The 19,989-nt window shown below is 39.6% G+C and overlaps 1 long non-coding RNA gene across 5 annotated transcripts in view; it reads left to right on the top strand.

The window, feature by feature from the left end:
* LOC139178686 (uncharacterized) overlaps window positions 1–19,989 on the top strand; it is a 321,381-nt gene that overhangs the window by 177,690 nt on the left and 123,702 nt on the right. For all 5 annotated transcript variants that reach the window (XR_011563129.1, XR_011563128.1, XR_011563130.1 and 2 more), the window contains one exon: window positions 12,293–12,417. This is a non-coding gene — a long non-coding RNA (uncharacterized lncRNA). The remainder of the gene's footprint in view (window positions 1–12,292; window positions 12,418–19,989) is intronic.

Here is a 19,989-nt window from a genome sequence, read left to right as displayed (position 1 = left end):
TCCTCAGAAATAATTACTTCAAAGTTTCAAAATGAATGCCTTTCACAGCAGAAAGCTATTATCATATCTGTCACAGCAGCAAATGTTCTTCATTTTAATATGATTGAAATAATGCCATTAGATTACAAACAATTAATGGTACACTCACAGAAGTTTTGTAAGACCATGATGTTTTCATAACAATATGATGTAACATGTTAAGGACCAGCCAAGTATAATTTAACTTCTCCCAGAATTCTCCTTCTCTACCTTCTCTTGCTCCAACCCTCATCTTGTTTTGTATTTTTAAATTTTACTAGGCACTGATATTACTTCAATAACAAACCATAGCCTTTAGGTAAGTCTTTCATCAGAAAGACAATCTCAAGGTTTCCTTTATAAACAGCATGTTGATTCACTGCCACTCTTTGGTGATGATAAAATGAAGCCATGTTAATAACATTCTGCTCACACTGCCAGTCGAAGACAATGGCTGCAGAAGAAATAAAGACTGACATGCATGTGTGCTTGGTCATGTGCAACTTTCTGTGACTCCAAGCGCTGTAGCCCTTGAAGGCTATAAAGACTGATGTGCGTGTGTGCTTGATCATGGGCAACTCTTTGTGACTCCAAGGACTGTAGCCTGCCAGGTTCCCCTATCCATGGGATTCTCCAGGCAAGAATACTGAAGCAGGTTGCCATGCCTTTCTCCAGGGGATCTTCCTGACTTAGGGCTCCAACCCTTGTACTGCAGGTGGATTCTTTACCATGGAGACCCCTGGGAAGCCATTAAGCCTGCTATTCTGTTTGTTTGTTTGTTTGTTTTAAGTGGAGCCCAAATGAAGCAAAGCTGCCACATAAACCAGAGAAAATCTACTCTATGGAGACCAATGAATTCCCCTATCATCACAGACGTATGAGCCAAGTGTGATTTTCATTTTACAAACTCAGGAAACTAAGGCCACAGAATCCACAGGGAATGGAACCCAGTGAGCACACACACCCACACCTGTCTGCTAGTGAAGGTACTGCTTTGCCATCATTCTGTGCTCAGGCAGGAGGAAACTTGGCAGTGCACAGGGAGTCCTTCGAACATACATGATCCTGATGATGATCCTCTCTCATTATTTCAGTTTCCTAAACACTTTTCCTGTGATTAAGGAACAGAATTAATTATAACAAGGTGGCTGGCCAGCACAGAGCAAAAACCCCATTCATGCGGGATGTGTTCCCTCTAAGTGGAGCGCTGGGAAAGCATAAAGTATTGTTTTGCTCTTCCTCTGAGAAAGGGCTTGACAATTGGTCAGTGTCCAGCAGCCTGGTCTTTGGACATAAATAATCATTTCTCCAGGGAAGGCTCTACCTAGGTCATCTGATCTGTTTTCCCCACAAAGTATATTGCACCAACAAGGCTATCATCCCAAGGAAGAAAGTAGAAATCTCATAATAAAACATTTTCATCAGTGAATCCTGGGAAGGGCCACAGTTCCAGGAAGGACTATTTATTCCACGTACTGGAATGGTTTTAACAATGTACAGTCATAAAGTAGACGGCCTCCAAGAAAAAGGAACACTCCTACACTGTTGGTAGGAATGTAAATTGGTACAGCCACTATGGAAAATTATATGGAGGTTTCTCAAAAGACTAAAAACAGAGTTACCATGTGAGCCAGTGATCCCACTCCTGGGCATATATCCAGACAAAACTCTAATTCGAAAGGATAAATGTACCTCAATGTTCACAGCAGCACTATTTACAATAGCCAAGACGTGGAAAAAACCTAAATGTCCATCAACAGATGAGCAGATAAAGAGATGTGGTACATATATACCATGGAATATTGCTCGGCCATAAATAAGAATGAATAATGCAATTTATTATTAATTAATAATAAATTATTAATCCATGGATGGACCTAGAGATTATCATATTAAGTGAAGTCAGAGAAAGATAGATAGCATATAATGTCGCCTGTATGTGGAATCTAAAATATGACTATGTAACAGAAATAGACTCAGATATAGAAACAGATTTGCCCATTACTGTCTGTTTCCATCACTAAAATCAAACTTACTGAAGGTAGGAATGGTCTCTGGTCTATATATAGTAGTTTCTTCAGTAACTAGAATAATGCCAGGCATGTAGGAGATGCTCAATAATATTTGTAATTTTTATTCATGAAATCAGTCCTAAATATAGAGTATATAATGGTCATTCTTCTGCAATAGAAATATGCTGTGTTAAAGGGGAAGGAGTATTATATAATGGGAAGGGTTATTAAAGTGACTTTATTATCAGCAAGATCTTTTTTATTCCTCATTTAATTCTCTTCCATTAAATAGCACTGACAAATTCCTCCTTTCCAGTCCCTGAGCCTACTGATATACTATCTTCCCTGATGTATTATCAAACCCCTTTACTCTTGCCTTGCCATTTATGTCTCCTCCTGTTGGTTTTCCTAATCTGACCATATCACTCCCCAGCTTAAAACATATCCATTACATGCCAATGCCCTTAGGGTAAAGTCAACTAACATGACTTGGAAAACATTTTGCAATCCTATCTGTGCTCTGATCTTGAGCTTCACTGCTTGCCCCTCGCTGGTCTATCTTTCCATTTTTCCTTTGGTTTCCTGAAATCACTGTGTTCTCTCTTGCCTCTGGGCCTTTTCTCCATGCCTCACCCTTCTGCCTGGAACACACCCTCTTCTAGTTCACCAAACTAACACATGTTCATCTTTCAGCTTTGAAGAAGATGTTACTTCCTTCTGGAAGCTTTGCCAACCACAACACCTTTTCTAGTATCTTTCTTGCTCCTTAGTCATTAAGTTGTGTTAGATTCTTTGAGACTCTATGGACTGTAGCCCGCCAGGCTCCTCTGTCCATGGGATTCTCCAGGCAAGAATACTAGAGTGGGTTGCCATTTCCTTCTCCAGGGGATCTTCCCAACCAGGATTGAACCTGTGTCTCTTGCATCTCCTGCATTGACAGGTGGGTTCTTTACCCCTGAGCCACATATGTAGCCTCTCTGCTGCTGCTGCTGCTAAGTCGCTTCAGTCATGTCCGATTCTGTGCGACCCATAGATGGCAGCCCATCAGGCTCCTCCGTCCCTGGGATTCTCCAGGCAAGAACACTGGAGTGGGTTGCCATTTCCTTCTCCAATGCACGAAAGTGAAAAGTGAAAGTGAAGTCGCTCGGTCATGTCCGACTCTTTTCGACCCCACGGACTGCATCCCACCAGGCTCCTCCATCCATGGGATTTTCCAGGCAAGAGTACTGGAGTGGCGTGCCACTGCCTTCTCCGACGTAGCCCCTCTAGTACCTTATAATTTACTAATTATTGCAACCATCAGTCTACACTCTTATCCCAGCTTCCTAGTTTGCCTCCCACATCGGGTTGTATTTGTCTTACATACTCTTATTCCCCTAGAATTGAGCACTATGCTTGATACTTTTTGTCATTTAGTAATTAAAAAAATAAGACAAAATAAACAGATGCTTAGGGCATGGTTTTAAAGGAAATCTCTGTGTTGACACTTGGGAACTTTTTACCAGTTGTCAAAGTGTCTAATAAGCCCTCCATGCCCAGAATCACTTTGGCCCTCTCTCCTTTTTGAATGATTACCAAGAGGCACTGTCACCCCCTGGGGAGGCTTAGTCCCAGACTCTGCCATTTAGAGTGTAATATAAGAAGTCCTTTTCTGGAAGCAACATTGTGCGTGGTGGTACCTTTCAGCACAGTGAAAACTCGAAAAAGAGGGTGGTCTCAGCCAAGGGTCAAATTGCAGATACAATGCTTTATGTATTTGGCAGAGCTCTAGAGACAAATACATAATCACAGAGGTATGTGATCTGGTTGGAAAATTCAGGCCAGATAGAATGACATGGGTAGAAAAGCACATACACAAACACATAACAATGAGCACTCTTATTTGTAAAAACCACATTAATGGATGGCAGCTCCCTACCTCTGAAGTGATTTATAAATTAAAATAATTGCCTCTTTGAACTGTGCAGATATTAATTGACCTATCACTAATGTACATACAGTCTCTAAACCATCCAAACATTACCTAAACATTTTATTCCCTTTATTCTGGAAACCCCAAAACCCACAAAAATAGGCTCTTTGTTCTGGTGCCAAGGGTCATAAAGGAAAAGCCATCATCTTTGATGACTTTGCAATTCTTATTCTAGTTCTTCATCAAATTAATTCTGAGTGAAATTAGTGAGCACTCTGAGCTTGAGTAAGTCTTCCTATTCCCCTCCCCTTTTTACAATCTCATCCCAAGCACATGGATCCATTTCTGGCTCAAATTTCTGGTAATGAGAGCAGGGCAATTCATTATTTTTTTTTAATTAATTTTAGCTTTGGGTACATATCCTAAATCACTCCAGGTTGTGGGCGCCTGGCATTTCCTTCCTACGTAAAATGAGAGAGAAACTAAATTGGCTGAGGCCCAGACATGCATGGACTATGACAAGCTTGCTAGGGGTTCATTCTGGAATGGTGATCTTGACCTAAATTGAAAGGCAGGCAGAAAAGCACAGCAGTTAGGACAGGAGTCTTAGGGCAGTGGCTATAACCCAGGGCTGATTTTATTTTCCCAGTGAAAATTTGACAATGTCTGGAGACATTTACGATTGTTGCAACTTGTTGAGAGGGAGGTACTGCTGGCATCTGATGTGTGGAAGTCAAAGATGCTGCTAAACATCCTACAATGCCCAGGACAGCCTCTGCCCCCCCATGCAAAAGACTATCCAGTCCAAAATGTCAGTAGAGCTGAGGTTGAGCAACTCTACCCTAGAAGCTGCGATAGTTAATTCACATCCCAGCTTTGCTTTGTTATGGCAGTGTGATCTTGAGTAAGTTTCTTTATTTCTTTGAGCCTCAGAAGTTTCTCTTCTGTCAAATGGAGATAATGATAAAGTATCTACATTGACAGCATTTTGTCAAGCCTGGCATTTGTAAAAGTATAAAAACATTATATTCTATTTTAACTGGAGTAGGTAGCCGTTCCCTTCTCCAAGGGATCTTCCCAACTCAGGAATTGAACTGTGGTCTCCTGCATTGCAGGTGGATTCTTTAGCAGCTGAGCTACCAGGGAAACCCCAATTCACCGATTACTGTATTTCAAATGGAAATACAAATTGCCACAACTTGGGCAGGGGGTGATTGCCAACTTTCAAATATTAGTTTCAAGCCCGTACTTTATTTTCTCTTTATATTGATATACAATGGAAGGATAAAAATGCATAATTTTATTTAAAAAATAGATTTGGCAACAACTGACTTTTATTTGGTGTGATTAAGTGATGCTAATTTCTTTTTTTTTTTTTGAAATATTGATGCTAATTTCTAAATCTCAAAAATTCATTCTGCTTTGATTTAGGAACAGGAAAGGATGCATTATGAAGATATACCTTTTTCAGCATCTATACAGACCCATAGTTTCTAAGCCAGAAATACAGTAATATTTGCTTTAATTCATAAGAGATTTTTTTTAAAAAAAAACAGAAAAAGCTCAGTTTACCAGTGAGCAAAGCACCAGAATAGCAGTCTAAAAATGCCTAAGAGAGTGGAAGAAAATGTAAATAAAAATCATATTCTGATGTTTTTCTATGTGATACTGACATGTAATATTATATCAGGTTAAGCAAATATGGTTTTTATACAAAATTTAATATTTGAATTAAATCAATTTGGACTTATAAAATGTGTATACAAAACAGTTTCCTGAAGTTACTTCCAATAAGAAGTGTTCTAATATTACACAGCAGTCTGCTACTGCTTTATACCCACTCTGAAAATACTCTCCCCAAATAATTTTATACATAAAAACCAAGATCTCCTGATATCTTTTAATGTTACAACTCCTACTTCTTTGTGCCAGGCTTTACTGAATGGACTAAACTGCACAGTCTTTTGGTCATTCTACAGATATTTTTGAATACCAACTACATGTTCCCACAGAGATGGGTGCTAGGATTATATCATGCTTTGATATATGTAGATGGTCAGGAAACCACACAGGTTGGTGAGTGAGGACTCAGATACATTTGGCTAAGTCGTGTATTAGACTGCTGAGCCTTTGGGCGTCTACTCAACCTGCCTGAGGACCAGTTTCCCCATCTGAAAATAGGTAAAGAGTATTTCTTGTTTGTTAAGAGGATGCAGTTGACATATTAATATATATATATATATATATATATATATATATTACCATGTGTAAAATAGATAGCTAATGGGAATCTGAGGTACAGGGCAAGGAGCTCAATTCAGTGTTCTGTGGTGACCATTCAGGTATGACCTAAATCAAATCTCTTATGATTATACAGTGGAAATGAGAAATAGATTTAAGGGCCTAGATCTGATAGATAGAGTGCCTGATGAACTATGGAATGAGGTTCATGACATTGTACAGGAGACAGGGATCAAGACCATCCCCATGGAAAAGAAATGCAAAAAAGCAAAATGGCTGTCTGGGGAGGCCTTACAAATAGCTGGGAAAAGAAGAGAAGTGAAAAGCAAAGGACCAAAGGAAAGATATAAACATCTGAATGCAGAGTTTCAAAGAATAGCAAGAAGAGATAAGAAACCCTTCTTCAGCGATCAATGCAAAGAAATAGAGGAAAACAACAGAATGGGAAAGACTAGGGATCTCTTCAAGAAAATCAGAGATACCAAAGGAACATTTCATGCAAAGATGGGCTCGATAAAGGACGGAAATGGTATGGACCTAACAGAAGCAGAAGATATTAAGAAGAGATGGAAAGAATACACAGAAGAACTGTACAAAAAAGATCTTCACGACCCAGATAATCATGATGGTGTGATCACTGACCTAGAGCCAGACATCCTGGAATGTGAAGTCAAGTGGGCCTTAGAAAGCATCACTATGAACAAAGCTAGTGGAGGTGATGGAATTCCAGCTGAGCTATTCCAAATCCTGAAAGATGATGCTGTGAAAGTGCTGCACTCAATATGACAGCAAATTTGGAAAACTCAGCAGCAGCCACAGGACTGGAAAAGTCAGTTTTCATTCCAATCCCAAAGAAAGGCAATGCCAAAGAATGCTCAAACTACCGCACAATTGCACTCATCTCACAGGCTAGTAAAGTAATGCTCAAAATTCTCCAAGCCAGGCTTCAGCAATATGTGAACTGTGAACTTCCTGATGTTCAAGCTGGTTTTAGAAAAGGCAGAGGAACCAGAGATCAAATTGCCAACATCTGCTGGATCATGGAAAAAGCAAGGGAGTTCCAGAAAAACATCTATTTCTGCCTTATTGACTATGCCAAAGCCTTTGACTGTGTGGATCACAATCAACTGTGGAAAATTCTGAAAGAGATGGGAATACCAGACCACCTGATCTGCCTCTTGAGAAATCTGTATGCAGGTCAGGAAGCAACAGTTAGAACTGGACATGGAACAACAGACTGGTTCCAAATAGGAAAAGGAGTACATCAAGGCTGTATATTCTCACCCTGTTTATTTAACTTATATGCAGAGTACATCATGAGAAACGCTGGACTGGAAGAAGCACAAGCTGGAATCAAGATTGCCGGGAGAAATATCAATAACCTCAGATATGCAGATGACACCACCCTTATGGCAGAAAGTGAAGAGGAACTCAAAAGCCTCTTGATGAAAGTCAAAGTGGAGAGTGAAAAAGTTGGCTTAAAGCTCAACGTTCAGAAAACGAAGATCATGGCATCCGGTCCCACCACTTCATGGGAAATAGATGAGGAAACAGTGGAAACAGTGTCAGACTTTATTTTTCTGGGCTCCAAAATCACTGCAGATGGTGACTGCAGCCATGAAATTAAAAGACGCTTACTCCTTGGAAGGAAAGTCATGACCAACCTAGATAGCATATTCAAAAGCAGAGACATTACTTTGCCAACAAAGGCTCGTCCAGTCAAGGCTATGGTTTTTCCTGTGGTCATGTATGGATGTGAGAGTTGGACTGTGAAGAAGGCTGAGTGCCGAAGAATTGGTATTTCTGAACTGTGGTGTTGGAGAAGACTCTTGAGAGTCCCTTGGACAGCAAGGAGATCCAACCAGTGCATTCTGAAGGAGATCAGCCCTGGGATTTCTTTGGAAGGAATGATGCTAAAGCTGAAACTCCAGTACTTTGGCCACCTCATGCAAAGAGTTGACTCATTGGAAAAGATTCTGATGCTGGGAGGGATTGTGGGCAGGAGGAGAAGGGGACGACAGAGGATGAGACGGCTAGATGGCATCACTGACTCGATGGATATGAGTCTCAGTGAACTTCGGGAGTTGGTGATGGACAGGGAGGCCTGGCGTGCTGCGATTCATGGGGTCACAAGGAGTCGGACACGACTGAGCGACTGATCTGATCTGATCTGATGGTTTTTCCTATGGTCATGTATGGATGAGAGAGCTGGACTGTGAAGAAGACTGAGCGCCGAAGAATTGATGCTTTTGAACTGTGGTGTTGGAGAAGACTCTTGAGAGTCCCTTGGACTGCAAGGAGATCCAACCAGTCCATTCTGAAGGAGATCAGCCCTGGGATTTCTTTGGAAGGAATGATGCTAAAGCTAAAACTCCAGTACTTTGGCCACCTCATGCGAAGAGTTAACTCATTGGAAAAGACTCTGATGCCTGGAAGGATTGGGGGCAAGAGGAGAAGGGGACGACAGAGGATGAGATGGCTGGATGGCATCACTGACTCGATGGACGTGAGTCTGGGTGAACTCCAGGAGCTGGTGATGGACAGGGAGGCCTGGCGTGCTGCGATTCATGGGGTCACAAAGAGTCGGACATGACTGAGCGACTGATCTGATCTGATCTGAATGGGAATATGCGGTACAGGGCAAGGAGCTCAACTCAGTGTTCTGTGGTGACCTAGATGGGTGGGATGGGGGAGGATGGGAAGGAGGTCTAAGAGCGAGGATATATATATATATATATACACACACACACACATACACACACACACACACATATGGCTGATTTAGGGGCTCCCCCAGTAGCTCAGTGGTAAAGAATCTACCTGTGGTGCAGGAGCCGCAGGAAACGTGGTTCAATCCCTAGGTCAGGAAGATCACCTAGAGGAGGATATGGTAACCCACTCCACTATTTTTGCCTGGAGAATCCCATGGACAGAAGATCTTCGCAAGTTACAGTCCATAGAGTCACAAAGAGTGGGACGCAACTGAAGCAGCTTAGCATGCATGCATGCACGTGGCTGATTTGCTTCATTTCACAGTAGAAACTAACATAACATTTTAAGATAGCTATATCCCAATTAAAAAAAAAACAGGATACTGGTAAACAGCACTGAACTTGAGTCTTGTTATTTATTAAGAAAACGGTTCAAGAATGATTAGCTATATTATTTTAATGACCACTGTCTTATTTTTATAGTCTAGAAATGGCCTGGTTTTGGAAAATGGAAGCTTTTTTGGCATTTTCTTCTTGAAACACACAAGAAAATTGATAGGAGAATTTAAAAAGCATTACAAACCAGAAGTTGAATAAACCATATTTCTTAGCACAGAGTGTATAGGCTTACCAAATGGAGCCAGCTGTCACAAAATAACCCAGGGCTGTTTTTGGTTTTTTTCTTTTTAAGCTTCTGATCGCCAACTGGATGCTTAATCCAGTAGCTGGGCAAGCTTCTCTATGAATATGCAATTTCATGGTTTGCATATTTTCCTTAGACATAGAGTAGTGTTATGAAATCCTTTGTACAAATCCTTCAGTATGCACACTTTCAGAGCTGCTTTCTAATTGGACTTTAGATAAATGACTTTTTTTTTATACAGACAGCTAGCTAATAAAATTCTAAATGGTTCCGAAGAAAAAAATTACACACTAAATAGCATTTATTAGTTTTATTACTAAAAAAATGCATGTTTCCTGTGGAAAATACAAAAAGCAAAAAGAAGAAAATACAAAAATTCACCTCTAATCTCAATGACCAGAGATAACGTTTTGTGTGTGTGTGTGCATGCACACATGCATGTGTGTATATGTACATATGGAGTGTTACTTTCCTTCAACAAATATTTCTCCTTTCATTTAATACAATACTGGGATCATTAAATGTTACTACATGAGAGCAGGGGTCAGCAGTCTTTCTGCAAAGGGCTAAATGATAAACATATTAGATTTTGTGGGCTGTGCAGTTTCTATCCCAGCTACTCAACTCTGCCATTGTGACATGAAAGCAGCCAGAGACAATCTCTAAATGAATGGCTGTGGCCAAATTCTGCCCATGGTGGGCTAGGCTTCTCCCCCAACCTGTAGTTCACTGACTCCTCTATACAAAAGCCTCATCAATAATTATGATATGTTATTAAATATAATTATACTACAGTATCATTGAGTTACATTTGTTATAATAGTTATTAAGGAAAATATATGACTTTTTAATCCTCTAGATCTTAGGGACTTCTTCAAGTGTTGTCTTGTTACTGCACATTTTGGGAAATTAAATATAATCAAACAATAACCAAGCATTAGAGGAATATAGTTTTCTGGAGGTCAGTTAAAAAATGCAAAACTCTGACACTGCCCTTAATTAAGTGTCTGTTTGTTCCACCACCATAATTTCCTAAATTCCTAGTGTTGTTTTGGGAGCAGTGGTCCCATGCAATGAAGGCCAATGCTGCTGGTTACTCTAAGCTCTGAGAGTGTTTCTGTTTATGACACGAATAGCACAAATCCAGCTCTCTGCTGCAGCTACTACTGAGACCCAGTCGCTTTCACAAATAATAATGCCGCTTGTTTTGAGATTGTTCTAGTAAGGGGGAATATTCCTTGAATTGATTCCTTTAACTCTCTGAAACATAGACGCATGGGTTATACACTATGCTCTGTGGGAAACAAACTCTGGGGCAAATACTAGAATTGAGGAGATTTATTAGGGAGTGCTCTTGGGATGAACACCTGTGAAAGGGAGGATGGGGTAGAGGGACAACTTGAACTCTGTTGTATTCTCAGGACTGGGTTCAGCTGACCCCAAGAAAAGCTCTGGAGCTGAGGTGGCTCTGCAGCATTGACTCGAGTTGGAGGAAGAGTATGCAGACTTGACAAGCTGGAGTTGACCACCTATTGGCTGAGAACGCGTGGGAAGGGCTTGGTGGCTCTCCTTAGCAGTCTTTTCCCAAGGGGGGCCAAATAACCAAGGTTGCCATCTGACTGCACTCCCAGCAGTTCATGGGTAAGCCCTTCATTCCTGAAGGGGTTTCTTGGTGTGCATCAAGACATCTACCATCTCATGGGTTAAGTCCCAGTAAGAAACTTGCCCAAGTTAATGTTCTGTTCTCAGTTTGAAAAGCCAATAAAGTGATGTTTTTGAGGTGGTGTGTAATTTTAAGTCTGGTTTAATGAAACCATTCTGTTTAATAATTTCATTCAGTCACCCTATGAATACCAAGATTACAAACTCTGTATGTGCAAGGCAAATGTGCATAAGTTAGATAGTAAAACAGATTAAAGAACCATGGGGAGCTTAGAGCATCTTGGGGGAATGTGCAAATGTGAATTACAAGGTGAAATGATGGCAGTTTTGGAGGTGATGCAACAATTATATCCTATAAGAAACCACGATTTGTTCAATTCAAATTCCCATTTTATTTTTTAAACTGCTGCCTTGTTTAAATTTATTAATAAATGGTATCAGTAGTAATCACAGTTCAATTTCTACTGTAGCAAAGCCTGGAGTCACACATGTAGATGGCAAGACTTGGAGATGGGCACCATGGTTAAGATTTATGATTTCTAATACACACTTAGTTATGAGCAGTGCCATGTGCCAGGTAATCCAGCTCTCAGCACTATGATCTATAACCTTCTTTTGGATGTTACTCATTCCTTCCCTCTATGATTGTATATATATTTACCAGCATTTTATAATACATTGCAGGTTTTACTCAGGGGCCCCACTGAATAAAAATACTCTATTAAAAATGTATTTTGATTCACACATGGAATGCAGCTTCAGCTCATTCTCACCTGCAAGTCAAGAATGAGGTCCCTGTACAATTAAAAAGCTAAAGTGGGACTCTATATGGGCACCTGGAGGGTTGTGGACTAAGTTCAAGATTATGAAAAAATTGATGCAAAATTTCAATAAGGGCAAAAGAGATTTCACTTGGAACACATAAAATGCCAAAATTACTGCTTCAGTGTGACATATATGCAAAGCATATATGACCACATGGGATTTTATTGTTTCTAGGAAATACTGGGCATCAAACATAGTTTTCTTCAATAAGGTAATTCTGTAACAATGGTGTTACTTATTTATTTATTCATTCTTTCATTCAATATAGGGTTGATGTGTTGCACATTTCCAGGGAGCATCAGTGATATCATCATCTATGTGGACAGTGCCCTTGAAGCTGTACAGGACACAACCTTCACAACCATATTCAGTTTGATGAACAACATAAACTGGGTGAGTACGTGCTTGGCACTGAGAACAGAGCCGTGAGCAAGGCAGATTCAGATCATACCCCTGTAAAGCTTTATTTTAGATGAAGTCAGACAAAAAGGAATAGCTACAAAAACCAAATGAATATAAACTAAGTCCTAGAAATATAGGGATGAGATAGCACAAGGACCTCTAACAAGCGCTACTAAGAAAGAAATTCAGAGGAAGCAATATTTAAATTGAAGCATAAAGGATAAGTTTCTTTATGGATATGAAAATGGGTTAGCAAAGGATGTTTCAGGAAGAGGGAAGGATATTCAGAAACGAAAAACAACAGCAACAAATCACATCATGAAGGACATAGGATAGCCAAGGAATTGAAGTGTGGCTGGGAAATGGAGGAGAAAGGACTGGAGACGGTGTCAGGGGCCAGTGCCCTGTAGTGAGGTCATGCTTGTGCATTACGGAGAAGACATGTGACACTGACAAAATACATATGGTTGATGATATGAGGACTCTTTCAGTAGAACAAGTGAGAGACAGTGGTGGCTTGTCTAGGGCAATGCCGAAAAAGGTGGGAAGAAGTAGACAGATAAAAGAGGTTTTCTACTGAAATGTCTTAACCTAACTTCATTCTGCTATTTGTTGGCCAGTAGTGTGAATTATTTTAACCTTTGCATGCTCTTAGACAGTATTAAACATCAACTATTGTGAATGATTCTGTGAAGAACAGAATATTTGAAGTTAACATCAAAGACCATTGCAATCAAGTGTTGGGTTTGCCTATTAATATGTCGTGAAACTGAAATGACAATAAAATAATTACACTCTCATTCATCAGAAATCTACTCGACAACCTAAAATTTAATCCCTCTTTTCTCTTCTATAACATGGAGTATCTACTCATTTGAGATTGTGGTGAAGATGCAAAGAGATGATACATAGCTAAAGCACTCATCACAATGTCTGCTATACCATATTTGTTGTTGAATATTTCTTACTACTGCTATTATTCATACTTATGATGGGAGTCTGGGTGAGAATTAATCACCTTTTTTCCTCTGAGTTGGCTGGGCACCAAAATTTTGGGAAAGAGATGCAGCAGTTAAATCAAGAGAGATAAAAATATTAGCTTTATCACCAATATCGCTGAATTTAAGAACATGATTGGCTTTTCTGCCAACTTGCACCAAATCTAGCAATGGATATCCTTAACTGAAGGAAACCTGCATATCTACACCTCAAAATTGCTCTTGTGCCTCCATCAGGAGCACAGAGGGTTTAAGCAAGACCAGGATCCTGCCCTGATTCAGGTGTGCTTATGTCACAGAAGAAGTGAACAGTACACTTTCACTCTTCCATGGAACCAGAGAGGGGAGAAATTGAGAGCGAGGACCTGGAGTTTGAGTGAGTGAACCTGGCTGTGCCATTCATCAGCCAAGCAGACATACAAGTGCCTCAGAGTTTCTATGAGTTAATCTCCTCACCTAGAAGATGGGGATGATAAAGTGCTACCTCACAGGACTGCTTTGAGGATTAAAGGAATGAAAATGTTGGTATCTGGCATGTAGAAATGTATGTTTGCCATGACCAGCATCTGAAAAAAAAAGAATACAGAAAACACTGCGCTCTATACTTTTCCAATCTCATCCACCAGAAAGATTACTGTTCTTCCCCAGGGGAAGAGCAAACGAGGAGAAAATATTTCTGAAAGAGAAGGGAATACATTATTTCCAGTGCATTTCCTTCCTGAGGCATGGGATGAGGGGTAAGCCCTTTCTCTATGCTGAATATGAGGGAAGAGTAGGAGTTGACCTCCCATATACTCTATCATGACTTCCCTGGTGGCTGCTAGGCAGGAGACCTGGGTTCGACCCCTGGGTTGGGGAGATCCCCTGGAGAAGGGAACGGCTACCCACTCCAGTATTCTTGCTTGGAGAATCCCATGGACAGAGGAGCCTGGTGGGCTACAGTCCATGGGGTTACAAAGAGTCAGACACTACTGAGCAACTAACACACACACACACACACCCCTACTCTATCACTTGATACCTTGGCCTTGAATCTGTCCTATCTGCCAGGTCCCTGTCTCTCCCTCCAACTACAAAGACAGGGATCTGTCACATTCATCAGTATATCCTCTCTATAACGTCGTATCATGTACTGTGCTTTGCATGCACTGTGCCATTTACAATCAGTGCCTGATGGATCTGAACGCGAGCTTCTGTCTGAGCTACCTTGTTTCTTAACTGACTTAATTATGAAGGGCTGCTGCTGAGTGGCAAAACACAGGCCCTGCGCAGAAAGTATGAGGTTCCCATTTGTCTGCTCCCTTTCTTCAGACTCTGATTTTCAGGATTACCCAGAAAGCTGGGTGCCTAAAGCGAACAAAAATTTTCTTACCACAAGGCAAACACTCTTTACACTTACATTCCTTGCTTGTGATTTTTTTCCTATTCTAAAGTTCTTCAGTTTCTCTGTCCAAAGCAGAAACAAAGAATTTAGAAAAAGTTTATTATCTTGATATCTTTTATTACCTTGATATCTTTCCTTCATATATATGCTCATCAATTAGATTTAGCTACATGTATGACACAGGAAGGATTAAGTGGGATAATTTCCCACTTAATGGAATATTAGGTTGGTGCAAAAATAAGTTTGGTTTTGCATTATTGAATTTTGCCATTTGATATTAGAATACATTCTTAAATAAATGTGGTTTTGTTATACATTATTTTAACGTGCATTTCTTGCTTTATATTTTTTGCTAATGAATTATTCCTTGTTGTTTATATGTATTTTAGACAAGGGAAATGATGTTAGACAAAATTCAATTCAAATGATTTTCTTATTTGAGCTCAAAATGGGTCATAAAGCAGTGGAGACAACTAGTGACTTCAACAATGCTTTTGGCCCAGAAACTTTTAATGAACATACAGTGCATTGTAGGTTCAAGAAGTTTTGCAAAGTAGATTAGAGCCGTGAAGATGAGGAGTGCAGTGGCTAGCCACTGGAAGTGTACAACGACCAACTGAGAGGATGATTGAAACTAATCCTCTTTCAACTACAAGAAAAGTTGCTGAAGAACTCAACACTGACCATTCTATGGTCATTTGGCATTTGAAGCAAATGGAAAAGATGAAAAAGCTCGATAAGTGGGTGTCTCAAGAGCTGACTGCAAATCAAACAATCTTTTAGAAGTGTCATTTTTCTGTTGCATAGTGTTGTTACTCTATGCAACAACAATGTGAATTTTATGTGACAACCAGTGATGACCAGTTCAGTGGCTGGACTGAGAAGAAGCTCCAAAGCACTTCCCAAAGCCAAACTTGCACCAATAAAAGTGTCATGGTCATTGTTTCGAGGTCTGCTGCTAGTTTAATCCACTACAGCTTTCTGAATCCTAGTGAAACCATTACATCCGAGAAATATGCTCAGCAAATGGATGAGATGCACAAAAATCTACAACTCCTGCAACCAGTATTGGTCAACAGAAAGAGCCCCATTCTTTTCTGTGACCTGGCTACATATCACCCAACCAATGCTTCAAAAGGCGAACAAACTGGTCCACAATTTTTGTCTCAGGTGCAATATCCATGTGACCTCTGTCCAACTGACTACCACTTCTTCAAGCATCTTGACAACTTTTTGTATGGAAAATGCTTCCACAACCAGCAGGATGCAGAAAAAGCTATCCAAGAAGAGTTCGTTGAATCCCAAAGCATAGGTTTTTATGCTATAGTAACAAACAATTTCTCATTGGCAAAAATGTGTTGATTGTAATGGTTCTTATTTTGATTAATAAACATGTGTTTGCGCCTAGTTACAGTGATTTAAAATTTAGCACCCATAAACGTAATTACTTTTGCACCAACCTAATAGTTTCTTTGATTTGTACTATGTATTCACTGAAACCATTTATTGGCTATTTACTATACTATATATATATACTATATATATATATATATATACACTATACATACTATATTTACTAAAGTTCAATGGGACTTTATCTATTTTGTCTGGCTCTTGGATGCCATGGTTTTATGCCACAGTTTAGCAAATTGTGACCAGCTGGCCAAATCCAACCTACTGCCTGCTTTGTACATAAAGTTTTAGGGGGAAACTATCAGATCTGTGTGTTTACATATTGTCTTTAGTTGCTTTTGCCCTATAACACCTGACCTGAGCAGCTGTGACAAAGATTGGGTGGCCCTCAAAACCTAAATCTTTTACTATGTGGCTGACTCACTACAGAAAATGTTGGTTAATCTCTGGCATAAACTACTAACTGATGCATTCTAAGTATTTAAACACTTGCAGAATGAAGAAGTGAATGAATCAATAAGCACATAACCTATATGTTTATATACAGGTATAGATATATAGCTTATATATAGGTATAAATATATAACCAAACACAGATAAATAAAATAGTGTGTTAAAGGGATAGGACTATGCTTAAAAACTGTTTTTGTTTTTAAATCTTCTAATATTTAAGAATGTCATTTTTTAAAGCAGATGCCGAATTTTAAAATAACACCACTTCTGTAGATTGTTGGGAATATTGAGTTCTTATGGCTCAAGAATTGCTTCAAATCTAGATTACTGAGCCGTTTGCTCATGTTTTCATTTTTAGTTCAAAAGCCAAGCACCCTTATTCTTAATTATCCTTCTAATTGTGAGCTAACAGTGGGATAAGCCAGCCCATGGGGATTATTTGAGAAGCTATTTCCACAGTCGATGATGTGAGTTGTTCAAACATCAGTGGATCAGAAACAGACCTGACTTATGCAGTAATGTAAATAATATTTACCAAACTGGTCATTTATCAAAATTAAATTGATCCAAGACCCCACGAGGCTTGGTTATCTTAGTCTTTACTCCAGACATAACATTTACCTGATAACTCACAAAGCTCCCGGGCCAGCTCCATTCTCCTTAGCTTGGCATTTCTTACTTGTACCTTTCAAAGAAGCCTTCTTTGTTTAAACTTCAATCTGTTAAACAAGAAAAAGCAGTGAGCCCTTACATTTTTAAAAGATCAAGAAAAGAAAAGAGGAGAAAGAGACACTTTATTTGTTTCACACAAGGATGAAAACCGCTCTCGCTCACTGACTCCATCCATCTCCAGGTTCCTCTGAGTATGGTCACAGGATTTTTAAAGCTATTTGCTCATTTGCTTAATGCTCCTTTAGGGGCCTTTCCAATGAGTAACACAGCCAAAAAAGAGGAGAAACAATCTATTCACCAAAAGGTCGCATTTTTAAAAGACATTTTGCATACTCCATTTCACAAAAAAACAATGGTTGCAAGAGCTCTGGGACATTAATTTTTCAAAGGCAAAATATTCATCTTTAATGCACATGGCCATAGGTTCAAAAAGCAATGTTCAGTTTGTGTACGTTGGCTGGAGTACTGCTATTTAAGACTTCCTCCTAGTTCTCCACTTCAGAACCGTTTCATCCAACAGTGTTCAGTGTGCTGCTTTGCATTTCAAAGCCCTAAAATCAAACATAATCTAGGTTCCAGGGTGGCTTTCAATGTAGAAGGCATGTGTTTAAGTGTATTTATAAGCATTTACATCCTTAATGAATACTGGTGTCATTTTTTCTAAAGTAACTCAACAACACAGTATAAATTATTTGATTTTTTTTTTTTTTTTGGCCAAAAGTTAGTAAAAGATCACAGTGCCCTAGAAAGCAGCCTCGCCACCTGAGTGACCTCATTAAACATGGCTTCCCCATCCTGCCCAGAGTTCCCATCTATAATTAATCATGAAAATGGCTAGACTAAGTAGAATTCAATTATGATGAAGGGTCAAATTTCTGGAAGACAGTTGAAATGATTCTGAGGCTCAGGTGATACAGCTCTTTGTAAAGGTTCACTTCAGAATTGACCTTTCTGGAGTGGAGAGGTGAAATGTCTTAGACTGAACAAGGAAAGGCAGCAATTCTAGAAAAATAGCAATGATGTATATGAACCCACATGGAGAACGAAGAGACCAAGTAGGACAGAATGCTAGAGACATTCAAAAAGTCATGCAAACAGAAATGGAGCAGGGATGCTAGTTGTGAATCTACTTCATAAGGGACATATTTTTTGAGGCCAATAACATATCTTTCTACACAATTTCAAATGCAGGATATTACTTAAGCCTCTTTCTGCTCCATATCTAAATCTATAGGAAGTCCAGCAGCCATGTACTCTGCTTTTATTAGACTGAGCACATCCAGATGATTTTAATAAAGTTTTAAAAGGACATTAGTTTTGTGCTATTTCAATGAAAACCACTTGCAAGATGAATTTAAAGCAATAGATCTATTGCATGTCAACACATGCTCTCTTTATGCAAATACACCACTTTTCTCTAACAGCCAACAAAACACGGACACACTCATCAAGTGCATGAGACACAGGAGAAAAGTGTAATCATTGTAAATGTTTATGGATAAAAAAAAAAGGGGAGAGTGTGATGGGTACCAGAGTAAGCTGCCCAGATTCCCAGGATGAAGACTGAGGTTCTTATTACTTCAATGACTGAAAGCTCAGCATCTGTTGGAATCCCTCTCTCTGGGAACTGTCAGCCAAGGAGAATCTTTTTAAAAAAATTTTATTGCAATATAGTTGATTTACAATGTTGTGTTTCATGTCTATAGCATATTGATTCAGTTATACATATACATCTACTTATTCTTTTTCAGATTCTTTCCCCACATACATTATTACAGAATACTGAGTAGAGTTTCCTGTACTAACCAGTAGGTCCTTGTTGGCAATCTATTTTATATGTAGTAGTTTGTGTATGTTAATCCAAAGCTCCTGGTTTATAATATCCCTCTTTCCTCACATCTCCTCTTTGGTAACAATAAGTTTGTTCTTGAAATTTGTGAGTTTGTTCCTATTTTGTAAATAAGCTCATTTACATCATTTCTTTTAAAAATTAGATTCTGCATTTTAGTAATATGTGATATTTGTCTTTGTCTGACACAGTTCACTTAGTATGATCATCTCTACGTCCATCATGCTACTGTAAATGGCATTATTTTGTTCTTTTTATGGCTAATATTCCATCATACACACACACACACACACACACACACACACCCCACATATTCTTTACCCATTCCTCTGTTGATGGACATTTAGGTTGCTTCCATGTTTGGGTATTGTAAACAGTGCTGCAATAAACACTGGGGTGCATCAGATCATATCAGATCAGATCAGTCGCTCAGTCATGTCCGACTCTTTGCGACCCCATGAGTCACAGCATGCCAGGCCTCCCTGTCCATCACCAACTTCCGGAGTTCACTCAGACTCACGTCCATTGAGTCAGTGATGCCATCAAGCCATCTCATCCTCTGTCATCCCCTTCTCCTCCTGCCCACAATCCCTCCCAGCATCAGAGTCTTTTCCAATGAGTCAACTCTTCGCATGAGGTGGCCAAAGTACTGGAGTTTCAGCTTTAGCATCATTCCTTCCAAAGAAATCCCAGGGCTGATCTCCTTCAGAATGCACTGGTTGGATCTCCTTGCTGTCCAAGGGACTCTCAAGAGTCTTCTCCAACACCACAGTTCAGAAATATCAATTCTTCAG

This window comes from Bos indicus, chromosome 22 (assembly GCF_029378745.1).
Source record: "Bos indicus isolate NIAB-ARS_2022 breed Sahiwal x Tharparkar chromosome 22, NIAB-ARS_B.indTharparkar_mat_pri_1.0, whole genome shotgun sequence".
Classification (NCBI taxonomy): Eukaryota; Metazoa; Chordata; class Mammalia; order Artiodactyla; family Bovidae; genus Bos; species Bos indicus.
Note: the sequence above shows the minus strand (reverse complement) of the source record. Positions and strands in the feature narration are given on the sequence as shown.